The sequence below is a fragment of the Macrobrachium nipponense genome, chromosome 37 (genome assembly GCF_015104395.2).
Source record: "Macrobrachium nipponense isolate FS-2020 chromosome 37, ASM1510439v2, whole genome shotgun sequence".
Lineage (NCBI taxonomy): Eukaryota > Metazoa > Arthropoda > Malacostraca > Decapoda > Palaemonidae > Macrobrachium > Macrobrachium nipponense.
In genome coordinates, this window is record NC_061097.1 from 33652457 (window position 1) to 33670603 (window position 18147).

Sequence of the window (18147 nt, forward strand, 5' to 3'; positions counted from 1 at the left end):
ATCGATTATGTCTTGATCATTCAAAGATAAAATATATATAATATGTTTTAATCACCTGAAATCATAGTTATACTACGAACTACTATAATCAGAAATTCAATATTCACGTGTCTCTAGGTAAGCAGTCCTTTGATGAATACACCACTCACCAACTCGAGAGTTAACCGATGTGGCCATATGTTCAGGTCGTTTCCTTATACATCACGGGACTTTCTAGATTCTACTGTCACGCGGAATTTTCTGTTGCTAACCAACACTTTGTTTCAGCAGCTCTCTCTCTCTCTCTCTCTCTCTCTCTCTCTCTCTCTCTCTGTCAAGGTTTGTTACTTCTAAAAGAATATAAATTAATAAAACGTGGGCAGCAGTATAGTCAGAGAGAGAGAGAGAGAGAGAGAGAGAGAGAGAACTATAAGCTCTTTCATCTATAGATATCTATAGATACAAAACATCCTCTGAGAGAGAGAGAGAGAGAGAGAGAGAGAGAGAGAGAGAGAGAGAGAGAGAGAGAGAGAGAGACCCTACAAGCTCTTTCAGACACTTTCACTGTTATCTACCTAGATAAAGAAAAATTCTAACTGACAGATTCTGAACCGCCCAACATCTGGATGAAACTTCGCGAAAGACACCATAGGGGAAGGCAAATCGAACTGCCTTCTGACACCCATTCTGTTCTATTTTTCTTCAACGCCCCCCCCCCCCTCCCCCCACTTCACCCGAGGACGCCATGGTGTGTTCAGAGAATGTCGGAATACCCGTAAAATGTCAGAATTCTCATCAACTGTCTGAATACCGCGGGAGAGTAAACGTTTCTCTTGCAAGTTCGGAAATGGTTCAGACTGCATGCGTTCCAGGACGTTATAAATCGTTGGTTAGTCCATGTGAATTCTGTGTGTCCTTTGTGTTTGTGGGAGAAGAGAGTAGAGAGAGAGAGAGAGAGGAGGAGAGAGAGAGAGAGAGAGAGAGATCTGCATCGCTTGTCAAGGCTTACGTCACTGAAACGAGAGCATCCATTCTAGAGAAAAATACGTATCAAACGATAGAGAGAGAGAGAGAGAGAGAGAGAGAGAGAGAAGAGAGAGAATTACCTCACTGAGGACCTCCCGTCTTTATTTATAAATAAATGTATAATTTAAATTAATTGATGAGTTATACACTTATCAACCACCACTTATTTCTACTCTCTCTCTCTCTCTCTCTCTCTCTCAGCTGATAATCAATTCACTAAGCTGCTCAGAGATCAAACACTCAACTACTCGTTTGAGAGACAAGCCAGCTATCTGTAGCTACATCTTGACTACAATCTCTAGCGAATCAAATTAAATCTAAATTAAATTAATTAAAGCTGTAATTTCCATACAAGGAGCCTTTCCTCTTTGACTCCCATCCCTTTCATCTTTGCAGCTACTGATGGGCGGATAAGAATAAAGACAAGAAAGGGATGAAAGTGTTCTTCAATCAGGTAAATGAGGAAGAGAGAATAGACACAGAGGGATTAAACTCAGGATGTAACTCATTCAACGGATTGACATGATGCCAGGCTCTTCATTTGTTTAATGAAAAAAAAAAATAAATAAATACATAAAACCTGAGATTTACAAAACTATGAAGTAACTTCAAAAATTAATGTTTACCAAAGACAACAAGATAGCTCTGCTCTGTTATCATTATTGTAATTGTTATTATCAGTCATGGTAAAATGATGTTATGAAACTTTTCAAACTGGTAAAAAATATTGCCTATGTGAAAAGTGAAGAATATAGAGCCAGCATTATCATATGAAAGACGAGAGAGAGAGAGATAGACGAAGAGGAGAGATGAGAGAAGGAGAAGGATGAGGAGAGAGAGACGAAGAGAGAGAGAGGAGAGAGAGGCACGGCATCCCCCTACGTAAAACGACAGAAACTTAATAATTACATGTACATAGGCAATAAATACGCTTGAAATCAGTTGAAAAACAAGTTGCATATGGCGGAATGAAAAAAGATTTAGTGAGAAATAATGCCACGTATTTCAAGATCGTATCACTCCAGCTGAAACCTGTTTCGCAAAAAAAAAAACACACAAAAAACAAAACCTTTTCATCTGAACTCATAAAAAAATAATATTTTCTGATTAGTAAAAGATGTGATTCCTTTCTCACACTGCTCTTGCGAGGAACGTATGTATTTATGTATGCGTGTGTGTGTGTGTGTGTGTGTGTGTGTGTGTGGGGGGGGGGGGGGGGGGGGGGGGGTGGGGGGGGGGGGGGGGGGGGGGGGGGGGGGAACCAAAGAATACCATGCATGTAAGTGTAATCCACACATACAAATGAAACGAACATGATAGACGACATAATGGAAAAATTATACAGGAGAAGAAATTCACGAGATCCACTCGCACACTGGGAAAAAGATGCCATACCTGTCAACCCAACCAAAGCCAATAAAATCCCTCCAATAAAACACAATAAACAACAACAACACGGTCCCAGAGACAATAACGGTACCAATGACAAACAAGCAAAAAGGAAAAGGCAATTTCCTTGACTCTGAACTTTCTTTACGCGGCGACCAGCCTTCTGACTGGAATAATTGCTGGCCGGCTGCACTTTGCAGGAGAGAGAGAGAGAGAGAGATGGGGGGGGGGGGGGGGGGTGGGGGGGGGGGGGGGAGAGGATTGTATAAATACATGAACATACAGTAATGGTAGATACTGGACTGAAAATTAGTTAAAAACGTAATATTAGTATACATATACTTAAATAAACATTATATATATATATATATATATATATATATATATACATGTATACATGTATACATATAGATATATATATATATATATATATATATATATATATATATATATATATATGACAGAGAGAGAGAGAGAGAGAGATCCGTGCTGGCACAATGCCCAACTCCCACTCAGTATAATAACCACAAAATTAAAACACCAACCACATAAAAAAAAAATCGATGTACCTCTTACAAGACTGTGAAAACAAAATCCTTTTTGAACAGATAAAATGCTTTGACAAAGAAATTAAAAATATACCAAAAGAATAAAAAAAAACACACAAAACACGAGAGAAACAAAAAGAAACACGAACAATTGTCTGCCTTATACCCGGAATGTTCATTGTCTCAAGAAAATGTTTTTCCGTAGTCAAAAAAAAAAAAAAAAAAAAAAAAAAAAAAATTTTTTTTGAGACAAACTCCACGGAAATGGAATATGAATAAGCACAAGGGAGAGAGAGAGAGAGCGAGAGAGAGAGAGAGAGAGAGAGAGAGAGGAGAGAGAGAGAGAGAGTAGGGTTAGTTGTGAAAAACGATGATGATGATGATGGCTACCTTTAATAATAATAGTAATAATAATAATAACTATTATTATTATTAGTATTATGATTATTTTACAATAATAATATTATAATGTTAGTTATTATTATGACCATAAATAAATCACTGATAAATAAAGTTAAATAATTAACCAGATATATATATATATATATATATATATATATATATATATATATCATATATATAAAGCACACAGCAATAAAAGTAAAGGGTATCCCATCATTTCCTGAACATCATCAAAACAAAACGCAACACAGCTACTTACTGACAGCTCAAATAACGCAACACCTCTACATGTCATTGTTATAAACAAATCAAGCGTTCCATTCCTGCAAATATAATGCCAAAAAAGTCACACAATCACTTTTTATATATCTGTAAATCCCTTTTTACAAACGGCACGCCGATAATACCACGGCCTCTGACAGCCACTTGATGACGTCAGAGATCTGTTATGTGATAATGTCACTTTCCGAAATTTGATTGTGGACCCACGACTAGGATAATGTCAAAGGTTGGATGATTTCGGTAATGACGCAGAATGTGAGCTGTAAACACCTCGGATGACGCCGGGGGATGTTTTCGAAAAATGGTACATGTTAATGATTGCACAAATTATTTGTAAAGGAGAGAATGAATTTATTCCTACAAGAGAAGGAAAAGTGAATGAAGGAATGAATTGAATGTTTGTTTGTATGGTGTTTTTACGTTGCATGGAACCAGTGGTTATCCAGCAACGGGACCAACGGCTTGACGTGACTTCCCAACCACGTCGAGAGTAAACTTCTATCACCAGAAATACACATCTCTCACACCTCAGAGGAATGCCCGAGAATCGAACTCGCGCCAACACCATACCGACCACGTCTCTGAGGCGCTGAATCAATTAAATGAAGGATTGGATTATAGAATTCACGCCCATGGCCAGGCGCTGGGACCCATGAGGTCATTCAGCGCCGAAAGGGAAACTGACAATAGGCAGTGGCACTGTGAAGCAATTGTTAGGAGAGAGCGGTAAGTCATATGGAATAAAGAGAATATAAACAGAGATACAGTAAAAGGAATGCAAGAGGTTGCAGCTAGGGGACGAAGGGACGCTGCAAAGAACCTTGAGTAATGCCTACGGTGCACCACGTGAGATACACTGATGGCACTACCCCTCTACGTGGTAATTAAATGAAGGTTAAGCCTAGAAGTGGGTGAATAAATAATACGTATATGAAACACCATAGGAATCAAAGAAGAGGTGTAAACAATTCAGTGCCATGTTAAGAAGAAGAAGAAAAAATATATATATATATATATATATATATATATATATATTATATATATATATATATACCATACTTCTGAAATTAATCAAATAACTAAATACATAAATGAGATAAATAAACAAACAATGAATAGAAATCAGTTAAATATGAAAGCCAACAGGAAATGAGAGAAACCAGGCTAAATAAAAAGTTGCAAGAAGTGATTATGTACGAAAGGCAAATCTTCAAGTTCCTTGTAAAATACACTCGGAACTTTCGACTATCTTGTTCGCGTGAGTTAAATACTTTTAATCTCAACAGAGAGAGAGAGAGAGAGAGAGAGAGAGAGAGAGAGAGAGAGAGATTATACAAAACAATAAATTGAATTACATAAACTCTCTTTCCCTGCCAGTCTCTCCGTCTCTCGTGCAAGACAATACCTTAACTTTCCACTCGTGAGAGACAATTTTATTTCGAAAACGACAATTTCATTATTCAAAAGTTTACGAGTAAGAAGACGTTTGCATATGCGAGTGTGCCTCAAAATGCATTAGAGTAAAGGGGAAAGACCTTGCACTCTGTGGTTTCAGATTACTCGTGGTAATAAGCTTTGTTATATTTGATATCGCGTTGCTATATCCTGAATAACACACACACGATATTATATATATATATATATTATATATATATATATATATATCCACCTCAAGAACTCGAGGATAACTTACACCCATGATATAGTGAACTGGATACTTAACGGTATTTGAAGATTCATATTTGTGAACCTAAAAAATGTCACGGAGTGTGAGACAAAAATTAATATATATATCTATACATCCATTATACATATACATATACATATATATATATATATATATACATACTATATATATATATATATATATATATATATATATATATATATATATATAATATATCGTTTCCCAAAAGAAGGGATGACTCCTGAGCAGAACAAGACAATGAATACTGCTACACGTGTATACAAATGATCCTTCTGAATATACAACTATATACTTACACCTGCATATGCGTATTTTGACACCTGTACATTACACATTATCGTTTCATTCTCTCTTCACCCTCATCCTACGCTGTCAAATAAATAAAAGAAATCCGCACCAATTCACCATTCCCATTTTCGAAATGTACTCAGTCCGCAAAGACTTGCAATAATAATGGGACCCTAACATTACACACTATTCAAGTTTCCCGACCAAGGGAATTGAATTTTTTAAGAATGGAAATTCCCCTTCACGTTTCGCTCCTTATATTTCTAATTTGAATGATGTAGGGGTATGAAAATTAATGGTTTCATTTTCATGCTGCGCAAGTGGTATTTGGCGTTTGTATAATTAATATTATAATAATTTTGCCTTCAATATTATTATCATTGTTGTTATCCATGTTTTGTGTAGTTAATATCAAGGTTCCACCTATGAAAAAATGACAAAGAAATGAAATTAGATATGAACATACCAACATGACAAGTGGATATTTATAGATATGATTGAGATATACGACATAAAAGTCAACATGAACAATTTGCAACATAAAGGGGCAAAGAGATGCATGAGAAAAGACATACAACCAATCATAATAAATTTATATTTATACTATACACAACTTGCAACATAAAAACAGAAGAGAGTAAGGATGAAAACTAAGAAAAGTTTTATACACAATTAGGAGGCAATGAATGAGAAACATACGGCAGACAAAAATATGACTGATCAATTCAGCAACATCATAACAGCAGGAAAAGGACGCTCATCAACCCCAAACTACCTCATATTGGAAAACAGAAAAATCTAAATACAAATGGGGGGAGGCCCTGTAACCTGTTAAAATTTTCATATTAAACCTCACAAGGAATTAGGATTAATATATTACCTAGCTTGTGCACTAACATTATACTTACACACACACACACACACACACATATATATATATATATATAGACAAATAGATAGATAGATGGATAGACAGATAGATATGAGTGCGTATGTACGTGAGCGAAGGCGCTTACATAATGTAATCTATGTTAAAAGGCAAATATAAAAAACTCACCATGTCTCTTAATGTGTTTGGCCATTACCGGAAACCGATATGTGAGGGAAAGAAACCGATGAAAAACGAGACAAAAAAGGGAAAGCCATTATTATTATTATTATTATTATTATTATTATATTATTATTATTGTTGTTGTTGTTCACAAATTCACATTGAGCAAGATCAAGGTCGTGTCAACATACTGAGGACGCTTCATCAGGTAACATAATCGTAAAATCAAACATGACGGGTCAAAAATAAAAACATACAAACATTCGGCCAAATATATTCGATTTAAACGGGCACGGCCTCCCGGCTTCTCGGCTAGTTTATAAGAATGGGGTTGCTAGCCCCATGCCCTAACAAAAACTATTGGATCACAACACAAGTTCAAAAGTAAAGCAGTGAGAGAAGAGAGGAGGGAAAACGGATACAATGGAACACCTCATGTTAAAAGGTCCCTATTTGGAAGTTTCTGGAAAAAAAAACTTAGCAGAGATATTTTAATTTCACAGAAACACAAAAAACGCAGTTTCATTTTAGGGAAAAATTGTATATTCTTTTAACCCCTCGATTCCTTACCATAATTTCATATATATATATATATATTGTTATGACCCTTGTTGGGCCGGGGTGCAAGTTCTTTTGCACAAGAATAGAGAGGACAGTGATCTTACCAAGTATCCAGAAAAATTCAGTCAGCGGAGACAAAAACACACAGGAAAACTCAACAATATTTATTAACAAACAAAGCAAAAGAATAATAAAGTCAGCCTTGTGACTATACAGGACACAACTTAGTCCTTACTACTCCCTTAGGAGTTCCTAAACACTAACACCTAAACCCTAGACAGAAAATAGAGAAATATACTGCATAAATTAGCAAAATGGGCCCAACATCAACATAAATATAAATCAATACCTATAACTAAACAGAGAGGAAAGAAGTAAGAGACCAACAGGGGGAAAACTTAATTCTCCTACCTACAAATATAAACTAAATCTTAAATATAAAAAATATCAAACATATTAATTGGTATATAATAACCACAAGAAATAACTAAAATTATAGCATCACTCGTGACAAGAGTATTTACACAAGACTGCTATATATGTATAAATATAATGTGGCAATAAGAAATGCCAACAATCTCGAACGACTCACTATACGAGAGTAAATAAGAAAAAGAATACTCGGGAAGAGCTCCTCACACTGAATAACGGATGAATGGATGTGATAAGGGATGAATGGATGCCCAAACGATTCAGGCTAAACAGTTGCCTTGCTGTAGGCCCAAATACAGAGGGAGCCGTGATCTCTTACATCCACTGAATGCCACGTATCAGGCCAATACTCCCCTATCTGAAGGGCGTGCAGCTACACAGGTCACCAATACCATGGGGAAGGAGTCTGTCGTGCTCCCAACCAAAAACATAAGGGAAATTCCTACACCTGGTAGCAAACCGCCTACTTGCACCTTCACGGGCCTCAATGCCCCCACCGCTGCAGCTCAGAAGGAAGTCGTAGGCAAACACAGTGATGTCCCTCCCACGTCCACTCTGTCGGGATCCAGCGCCGATATCAGAGCCCGCAGGAAAGTACACACAGTAAGGGGGTAAGTCACCGCAGATGGCAGCAAATAAATGCCCCTGCGCCTTCAATACTGACGACGACAAATCCTTCGAAGGGCGATTAAGAAAAATAAGCCAGCTGCACAACCATGCGGGGAGAATAGCGAGCCCGAACTGTTGCGGGAAAAAGTCGCGCCTCTCCAATATCCTCACTGGTGTCCTTTTCACCAACCACTCAAAAGATAAACAAAACAAAAAAAACTAGCATTAATAAGATGCTCACAAACATTTAACAAGCGGGGAGGAGGTTTAACAAGCAGTTCGCTTGACGCTCAGCCGAGACCAAAGTAAAGCTTAAAACTAAAACCTTCCTTAAAAACTAATTTCCTTACGCTAATTTTATATACAACAAAATATAACAAAAAGCAGTAACAAGGCTGAGATAAAAATAAAGCAAAAGCAATGCCAATTACGTTAATACATGATACCTTCCTCCCCGAAGAAAAAAAAAAGAATTTTTCAGCAAAAAATAATTTTTTTTACTACTGTGGTATAAACAAACTCCGTAAGGAAAGAACAATAAAGCACAACCAATAACAGGCAAACATACAATAATTGAGAACAATAAACCTGAAACCAAATTGTGTTAAAATATCAATAATAGAATATACCACGAGAGAATATAAACAAAACCAAATGCTTTATATAGCTTACCATTATTTTAAAGTCAATGATAATACCATACTCTGAACCCAAAGTCAAAGCATGACAAAAGACAAACATATCATAATACCAATAATAATTTAAACAGGATCATAACAGACACAAATCATCAAATCTAGGAAACCATCTTACCTAGCTTAACCTAAATAAACTTAGACACACACAGGCATACACCTTAACCTACAACACACCAACAATATAGTTCAAAGAGTCATAAATAATCAAATCAAAATTCTTAGAATACCGGGGAAAAATCAATTCATTCGTTAGGCATGAACCATTATAAAAAACATATAAGAGTGTATACCACTCATAGAAACCTTACAGAAACTTACTAAATCTACAAAACAACTCTTGAAATATTACTTAAACTATACTACATTCAAAAGTAATTTTTTTTCATACAACCTAATTGGAGAAACGAGCAGGGCAGCGTACGAGAAGGATCAGGCAAGCACACTAAGTCCTAGAAAAGGGCGTTCAGGAATTTTATGTCTGTCCCTTTTACGTGTTTAATAATAAGGTTGAATTCTGCAGAAATAGGGCCCAACGCAAAATCCTCTGGTTGGCTCCCTTCATCCGCTCGATGAAAACCAAAGGATTGTGGTCCGTCCAAATCTCAACCGGAAAAAGAAAAATTCGTCACATAAGGTTTGAAATGGTTAAGAGCGCGGACCAAAGAAAGAGCTTCCTTTTCAATGGTGGAGTAACGCCTTTCCGCCGCCAGAAGCTTCTACTATAGTAAGATACAGGATGAACACCGTCCTCCTTCCGTTGGAAAAGGACCCCTCCCCAATCCCGACATCACTGGCATCTACCGCGATAATAAAAGGTTTCTGAAAATCTGGGGGAAGTCAAAATAGGGTTAGTAATTAGCACAGATTTAAGTTTATTAAAAGATTTCTTCACACCGATCAGACCACAAGAACCTTTTCCCTTTTTCTTAATAAAGTAGTAAGAGGTTGAGCAAGATCTGAGTAATTACGCACGAAACGCGGTGGTAACTAACCCGTCATGCCCAGCACCTTCTTACCTCTCTAACATTACTTGGCCTTTTCAAATTAATAATAGCCTCGAGGTTAGCTTGTTTCGGAGCCACCTGACCCAAACCAACCTCGTGACCCAAATAACAAACCTTGGCCTGGCCCAATTCGCACTTAGCCAAATTAACAACAAGTCCTGCAGACCTAAGGGCTTCAAAAACCTTACGTAACCTTAGCATGTGGGTATCCCAGTCATTACTATATACTACCAAGTCATCGATATAAATTTCCGTTCCTTCCAAACCACAAATTACCCTATTCATGAGCCTCTGAAAAGTACAAGCTGCATTTTTCATTCCAAATGGCATAACCTTACACTCGTATAGGCCAAAGTGGAGTGACAAATGCTGATATTTCACGAGCTCGATCGGATAATGGAACTTGCCAATAACCTTTCAAAAGATCCAGCTTAGTAATAAATTTGGCAGAACCAATCCAGATCCAAACAATCATCAATACGAGGAAGTGGAAAAGAATCATTTTTAGTATTTTTGTTCACTTTGCGGTAGTCCACGCACATGCGGAACTTACCTGTTCTGCTTTTTTTTACTAATACAATAGGAGAACTCCAGGGACTTACAGAAGGTTGAATAAGGTCATGCTTCAACATGTACTCTATCTCCTTACTGACCAAATCCAATTTACTGGGTTCAGCCGGTAAGGACTTTGCTTCACAGGGGAAGCACCACCTACATCAACGTCATGATTTAAAATATTTGTTCTACCTGGAGCATCCTGAAAAAGATCTGAAAAGGAATAAATTAAATTAAGCACATCCTTCCGTTTGTCAACATCTAAATGATCTAAACTACTTTGCAACATTTCCAAATTTTGCATATTTTCACCCAATGCATCTGAAGGAACCTGACACCCTAACTCATCTGAGTCCTCTGGAGGCACATCCACTACCACAGACACAGGCTCGTACACGATCGCTAATGGATCACCTTGCTTACCATGATAAGGTTTCAGCCTGTTAATGTGAAATACTCTACACTTACGGCTTGAACCGGGGGGCCTCAATTTCATAGTTAAACTCTGACAGTTTCCTCAGAACCTTCCAAGGGCCTTATATCTTGGTTCTAGAAACTATCTGGGTCCATACTCAACACCAGCACTAGCTCCCCAGGTTCAATGAACGTACCTTTACCTTTTTGTCAAAATTACCTTTCATTACCAACTGTGATCGTTCCAAATTTTCCCTGGCAAACTTCCAAGCACTAATCATTTTGCCCTTCAGTCTTCCACAAACTTCCAACTTTTATTTCACCCTTCCGGTTTTTTTTGATTCGAGCATTTCAAAAACAATTTCCAATGGACCGCGAACCTTGTGCCCAAATACCAACTCAAAAGGAGCTACTCCAGTAGAAGAGTTAGGGTGGCTCCTGATAGCAAAGAGGGCAAAAGGGAGGGCTTTGTCCCAATCACTACCATTATCATAACAATGTTTCTTCAGGACAGACTTGAGGGTTTGGTGGAATCTTTCCACCACACCTTGACTCTCCGGGTGATAAGGTACGCTGGTAATGTGCTGAATGGCCAGTTCAGCACACTTACCCCTAAATACCTTACTCGTGAAATTCGTCCCGCAGTCGGTCTGAATTACACGAGGGAGACCATACCTGGAAAAGAAAATCAATAAGTTTTTTCGAAAACAACTTTGGAAGTAATACGCCTCATAGGTATAGCTTCAGGAAAACGAGAGGCTCTATCCATGGATAGTTAATAAATATACGAAACCTGTTTTAGTCTTAGGTAAGGGACCTACAACATCAATTACTAACTCAGAAAATGGTTCACCTATGGCAGGTATGGGATGCAACGGGGCTTTAGGGATACCCCCATGAATTAGGTTTACCCATAACCTGACAAGTTTCACATTCTCTGATAAACTGCTTCACACTCAATTTAATTCCGGGCCACCAAAAATACCTAGCCAAGCTGTGGAAAGTTTTTAACACACCCAAATGACCTGAAAAAAAATTGGTATGAGCTAATTCCAAAATAGAATTTCTGAATTGAGAAGGTACCACAATCTGTTCCACTCTACCAGTTTTATTCAAATTATCAGATGCGGGACGACTAAACCTATATAATAAGCCCCTTACAACTCCAAACCTAGGTTTATAGTCATCCCGCATCTGATAATTTGAATAAAACTGGTAGAGTGGAACAGATTGTGGTACTTCTCAATTCAGAAATTCTATTTTGGAAGGTTAGCTCATACCAATTTTTTTTCAGGTCATTTGGTGGGTGTGTTAAAAACTTTCCACAGCTTGGCTAGGTATTTTTGGTGGCCCGGAATTAAATTGAGTGTGAAGCAGTTTATCAGAGAATGTGAAACTGTCAGGTTATGGGTATACCTTGTAAGAGATCACGGCTACCCTCTGTATTTCGGCCTACAGCAAGGCAACTGTTTAGCCTGAATCGTTTGGGCATCCATCATCCCTTATCACATCCATTCATCCGTTATTCAGTGTGAGGAGCTCTTCCCGAGTATTCTTTTTCTTATTTACTCTCGTATAGTGAGTCGTTCGAGATTGTTGGCATTTCTTATTGCCACATTATTTATATATATATATGCCAGTCTTTTGTGTATATCCTGTCACGGTCGCCAAATATGTTATGACCCTTGTTGGGCCGGGGTGCAAGTTCTTTTGCACAAGAATAGAGAGGACAGTGATCTTACCAAGTATCCAGAAAAATTCAGTCAGCGGAGACAAAAACACCACAGGAAACTCAACAATATTTATTAACAAACAAAAGCAAAAGAATAATAAGTCAGCCTTGTGACTATACAGGACACAACTTAGTCCTTACTACTCCCTTAGGAGTTTCCTAAACACTAGCACTAAACCCTAGACAGAAAATAGAGAAATATACTGCATAAATTAGCAAAATGGGCCCAAACCTCAATACAACATAAATATAAATCAATACCATATAACTAAACAGAGAGGAAAGAAGTAAGAGACCAACAGGGGAAAACTTAATTCTCCTACCTACAAATATAAACTAAATCTTAAATATAAAAATATCAAACATATTAATTGGTATATAATAACCCAACAAGAAATAACTAAAATTATAGCATCACTCGTGACAAGATATACACAAAGACTGGCATTATATATATAAATATAATGTGGCAATAAGAAATGCCAACAATCTCGAACGACTAACTATACGAGAGTAAATAAGAAAAAGAATACTCGGGAAGAGCTCCTCACACTGAATAACGGATGAATGGATGTGATAAGGGATGAATGGATGCCCAAACGATTCAGGCTAAACAGTTGCCTTGCTGTAGGCCGAAATACAGAGGGAGCCGTGATCTCTTACATCCACTGAATGCCACGTATCAGGCCAATACTCCCCTATCTGAAGGGCGTGCAGCTACACAGGTCCAACCCAATACCATGGGGAAGGAGTCTGTCGTGCTCCCAACCAAAAACATAAGGGAAATTCCTACCTGGTAGCAACCGCCCTACTTGCACCTTCACGGGCCTCAATGCCCCCACCGCTGCAGCTCAGAAGGAAGTCGTAGGCAAACACAGTGATGTCCCTCCCACGTCCACTCTGTCGGGATCCAGCGCCGATATCAGAGCCCGCAGGAAAGTACACACAGTAAGGGGGTAAGTCACCGCAGATGGCAGAAATGCCCCTGCGCCTTCAATACTGACGACGACAAATCCTTCGAAGGGCGATTAAGAAAAATAAGCCAGCTGCACAACCATGCGGGGCCGAGAATAGCGAGCCCGAACTGTTGTCGGGAAAAAGTCGCGCTCTCCAATATCCTCACTGGTGTCCTTTTCACCAACCACTCAAAAGATAAACAAAACAAAAAAAAAAAACAAAAAACTAGCATTAATAAGATGCTCACAAACATTTAACAAGCGGGAGGAGGTTTAACAAGCAGTTCGCTTGACGCTCAGCCGAGACCAAAGTAAAGCTTAAAACTAAAACCTTAAAAACTAATTTCCTTACGCTAATTTTATATACAACAAAATATAACAAAAAGCAGTAACAAGGCTGAGATAAAAATAAAGCAAAAGCAATGCCAATTACGTTAATACATGATAATATATATATATATATATATATATATATATATATATATATATATATATATATTTATATATATATATATATATATATATATATATATATAAAATATATAATTAAATATACATACATATGTGTGTGCGTGTTTTTTGTTTTAATAATATGTTATGATTTATACAAAAAATATATATATAATGTTTACACACATGTATATATAGGAAATATATATACAGAGAGAGAGAGAGAGAGAGAGAGAGCAAACGAATCTGGGAATCTGAAACCTAAAAGATAAACAGACGTTAATTATAGCGTGCTCATAAACTCGAATAAGGCTGCCATAAATACCCACTCCCATCATTTGGAACTTAGAAAGCCCTAAAAGGGTCAACTTCAACCTGATATTAACATCCTTCCTTCCTCCCTTCCTGCCTGAGGCACTCCTTGACCTCGTAAAAGGAGAGCGAGCATCTTGGAGCATCCCATAAAACCCTTTACTTACGAGCTATAAAAAGATCTAAAAGACGTCCAATTGCTTTTTGAAGGGGAGATAAAACGGCCAATATCTATTCATTTAAATGCCTGACAGCGGCGCCTGAAATGATGGGAAATGCGGATGCAATCTGATGCACATTGGCTGAAGTCTTTCACTCAATACTTCTTCTTTCCCACCGTTATCCCTACACTAAGGGGTCGGTTGCCTGATGCACCTTTCCTTACAACATCAGGCATGGTTTACATTTGGCTAAGGGGTTTTTACGACCGCATGCCCTTCCTGTCATCAACCACAGTTATTGGCGGTGGGCATCGCCTTTGACTAAAAAGTCCACCTGCAAGGCAACAGTTTCCACAGTTATTGGAGGTGGGCTAAGCCTTTTACTGAAAAGTAAGACTGCAAGGCAGCAGCTGTCTTTTTAGTCGCCTTTTACGACACGCAAGACCTACGGTGATAGTATTCTTACACCCCTACCGCAGGGTGGTCTTTCAGTCAGTACCTAATCATTCAAATGACAAAAGTAGGTGCCAGGTTATCATAGCCATTTCAGTAGATGAAACCTATTCACATGGAACAAGCACACCAAAGGGGCCATTGACTCGAAATTCAAGGTTCCAAAGAATGTTGGGTTCAACCTCCCACCGCTAAAGATCCCCCCTCCCCTCGACACTGCAGCAGCAACTGATCACGATCCAGAGCCAGGGATTTTTCATAGCCCTGGGGGAGATGCGAACCCGCGACATTTGAGTGGCATGCCACCACACTAACCACTATACCAGCGAAATGCTGTGGTAATGTGCTAAGTGTACTACGCCTTCTGTTTCACGTGGGATATGAATTGTATAACGTCTAGATTTTGTATTGAAATTCGATCATGACTGAGCTAAGAAAGTGACTACTAAGCATCAAAGGAATATTACGGGTCTTATGATTTAATCGAGACATTATACAATTTCAGAGACTTAGTGATTTGTATCTAAGACTTGACGAGATGTATCAATAACGTTTGAAATCAAAAGCACATAAAAATTACAATTAATGTTTGTCTTTGTGTTTATTATTATTATTATTATTATTATTATTATTATTATTATTTGTCTTTGCGTTTATTATTATTAACCTTAAGAACATCCGACTTAGATTTCTAGACACATAAAAACCTATGTGTTTAAATGAAAAGGCAATAACTATAGAAAGGCACAATTGGAGAAGTTGGACAGCGAGGTAGAACGAGACCAAAGCGAGGATGACCAGACCCTAAAAGGCAGAAGGCAATGCACCAACCCAACTTCTTTCTGCGTTTCCCTTCCATGATTTCTTCCTAATACCATAAAATTCTTTGGAAGTTTGACTTTCAAGTCAGTGGCCCCTTTGGTGGGCTTGTTCCATAAGAATAGGGCTCATCGTCTGAATAATAATAATAATAATAATAATAATAATAATAATAATAATAATAATAATACTAAGGAACCTGGAAAAACTAGATGCAAAAGAGTGTGCTCCTAGAAAGAGCAACCCGGAACCCCACACTATAAATACCACCCAGTCAAATAGAAATAATAATTATAATAATAATAATAATCTCCTACAGTTATCAACAAGACCAGCCGCCTACCACCCCCCCATCTTGGGAGACCCACGTCTGAGGTAAATTTCGTTTCCCATACCCATATCAAGTCGACCGTTGCCTCCCAGAAACGGAAACTGTATAGGAAATGAGAAATATGTCCGCGGAAATATACTCATGTACTCCGAGATTCGGGGTGGAAATAAAAAATATCCCTGTTGGAAAAAAGACTTATAAAAAAACCCGTGTGAAGCTATAGATATTTATATACAAAATTACAGACGCGCGTGTATAGATATTTACATACAGGATGTGCGACTGCAAGGAACAGCCATGATCATGTGCTTAAGAAGTAAAAGATTCAGGTAGCAGCACCAGTAAGCCGTTCACATAATATTTCGGATAACTAGGATAATACAGTTTGGTACGTTCTAAACATACGGGAATTCACTTTGAAAAGTAGGGCAAGATTCATTTCTTAACTATGGCACATAATAACAACAAATAATAATAATAATAACAATAAATAATTAATAATAATAATAATAATAATAATAAATAATAATATTCATTTTAAAAAACTTTCCTCAACGAATTAACAAATATACGATTTTCAAATGATTTTTCCAAAAACCTTTGAGAGAGATGTTTATGTTAACTACTTGTTTAGTTGTTTGTGTACATACTGTTGTCTGAAAACAACTTAACTACTTTACTGTAAATGTCCAATCTATTGTAACTTTACTCATATGATATTTATCTTTTGTTTACTATAACTACAAAACTGTAAACAAATAAGTAGTCAGTGCTATAGAGAGTTCTGAAGGATTAGGAATAAAGCACAGCACGCAGTTTCTGGAGTTTTATATTTCTACCAAAGGAAATCAATATGGTGGCAGCGGTTATTTAAGGATACCAAAAGAAGAAGAAAAAAAAAAGACTATTGTTACAAAACGTGTTTTCCCTGAAGAAAATGGCTGAATCTGTGTTTCGTTTGCCTCCACCATTAGACCCCTTGGATGATAATCTTGCTGATACTTTCAAAAAATGGAGGAGACAAGTGGACATCTACTACATGACAGCAAGCGGAGCTAGTTCTAAACCCAAGAAAACGAAGGTTGCAATTATACTCCATTGCGCAGGACCACAAATGGTAGAAATATTTGACCAGTTTAATTTTGAAACAGAGGAGCAGAAAGATAATCCTGATGATGTAATTAGGAGATTAGAAAAGTATTGTTGTCCTCGTACCAGTGAAGTGTTACAGTCCTTCATGTTTTGGAAAATTTCATACAAACAGCCATTTAATTCATTTTTGATAGAACTCAACGTTCAGGCCGATAAATGTAATTTTCAAGAAAAAGGGCGAATGATAAGGGATAAAATTGTGTTTTCAGTGACAGGGAAACTACAGGAGCTGCTACTTCTAGAAAGAAACTTAAATTTAGATAAAGCTGTCGAGATATGTTTGGCTTATGAAGCAACCGTTAATTGTGCTAAAGAGATGTGCGAAGTTGGTTCTGAGAATGTTAATAAGGTGAACAATTGGAGAACCAAAACTACAGATGGTTCCTTTAATAAGGATTTTACGGACTCAAAAAATATGGACAGGTATGCCGTGAAGTGTCGATTTTGTGGGTATAAGCATGAATTTGAAAAATCAAAATGCCCAGCATGCGGAAAAGTCTGTGAAGCATGTAAAGGAAGAAACAATTTCAAGGCTGTGTGTAAGAAAACAGTTAAAATTCTTAAAGAGAAGAACGAAGAGGCAGTTGAAGGCTACGATCATTACATGTGAATGGCACCGGTTGCAATGAAAAATTCAAATAAATTAACTGCTTTACTAATTGTAAACGATACCGAGGTTAGATTTCATTTGGATACGGGTGCTGACGTGAATGCAATATGTCAAAGGTATGTCAAAAGGGATCAAGTGCGACTAACGTCTGTGAAACTCGCCATGTGGTATAAATCCAAGCTTTCGCCCATTGGCGAAACGACCTTGAATGTGAAGAACCCCAAA

General features: G+C 37.6%; 1 protein-coding gene across 1 annotated transcript in view; it reads right to left on the reverse strand.

Moving 5' to 3' along the window:
• Positions 1-18147, reverse strand: part of LOC135208953 (uncharacterized) — a 279370-nt gene that overhangs the window by 132157 nt on the left and 129066 nt on the right. The gene's annotated exons all lie outside the window — the stretch shown is intronic.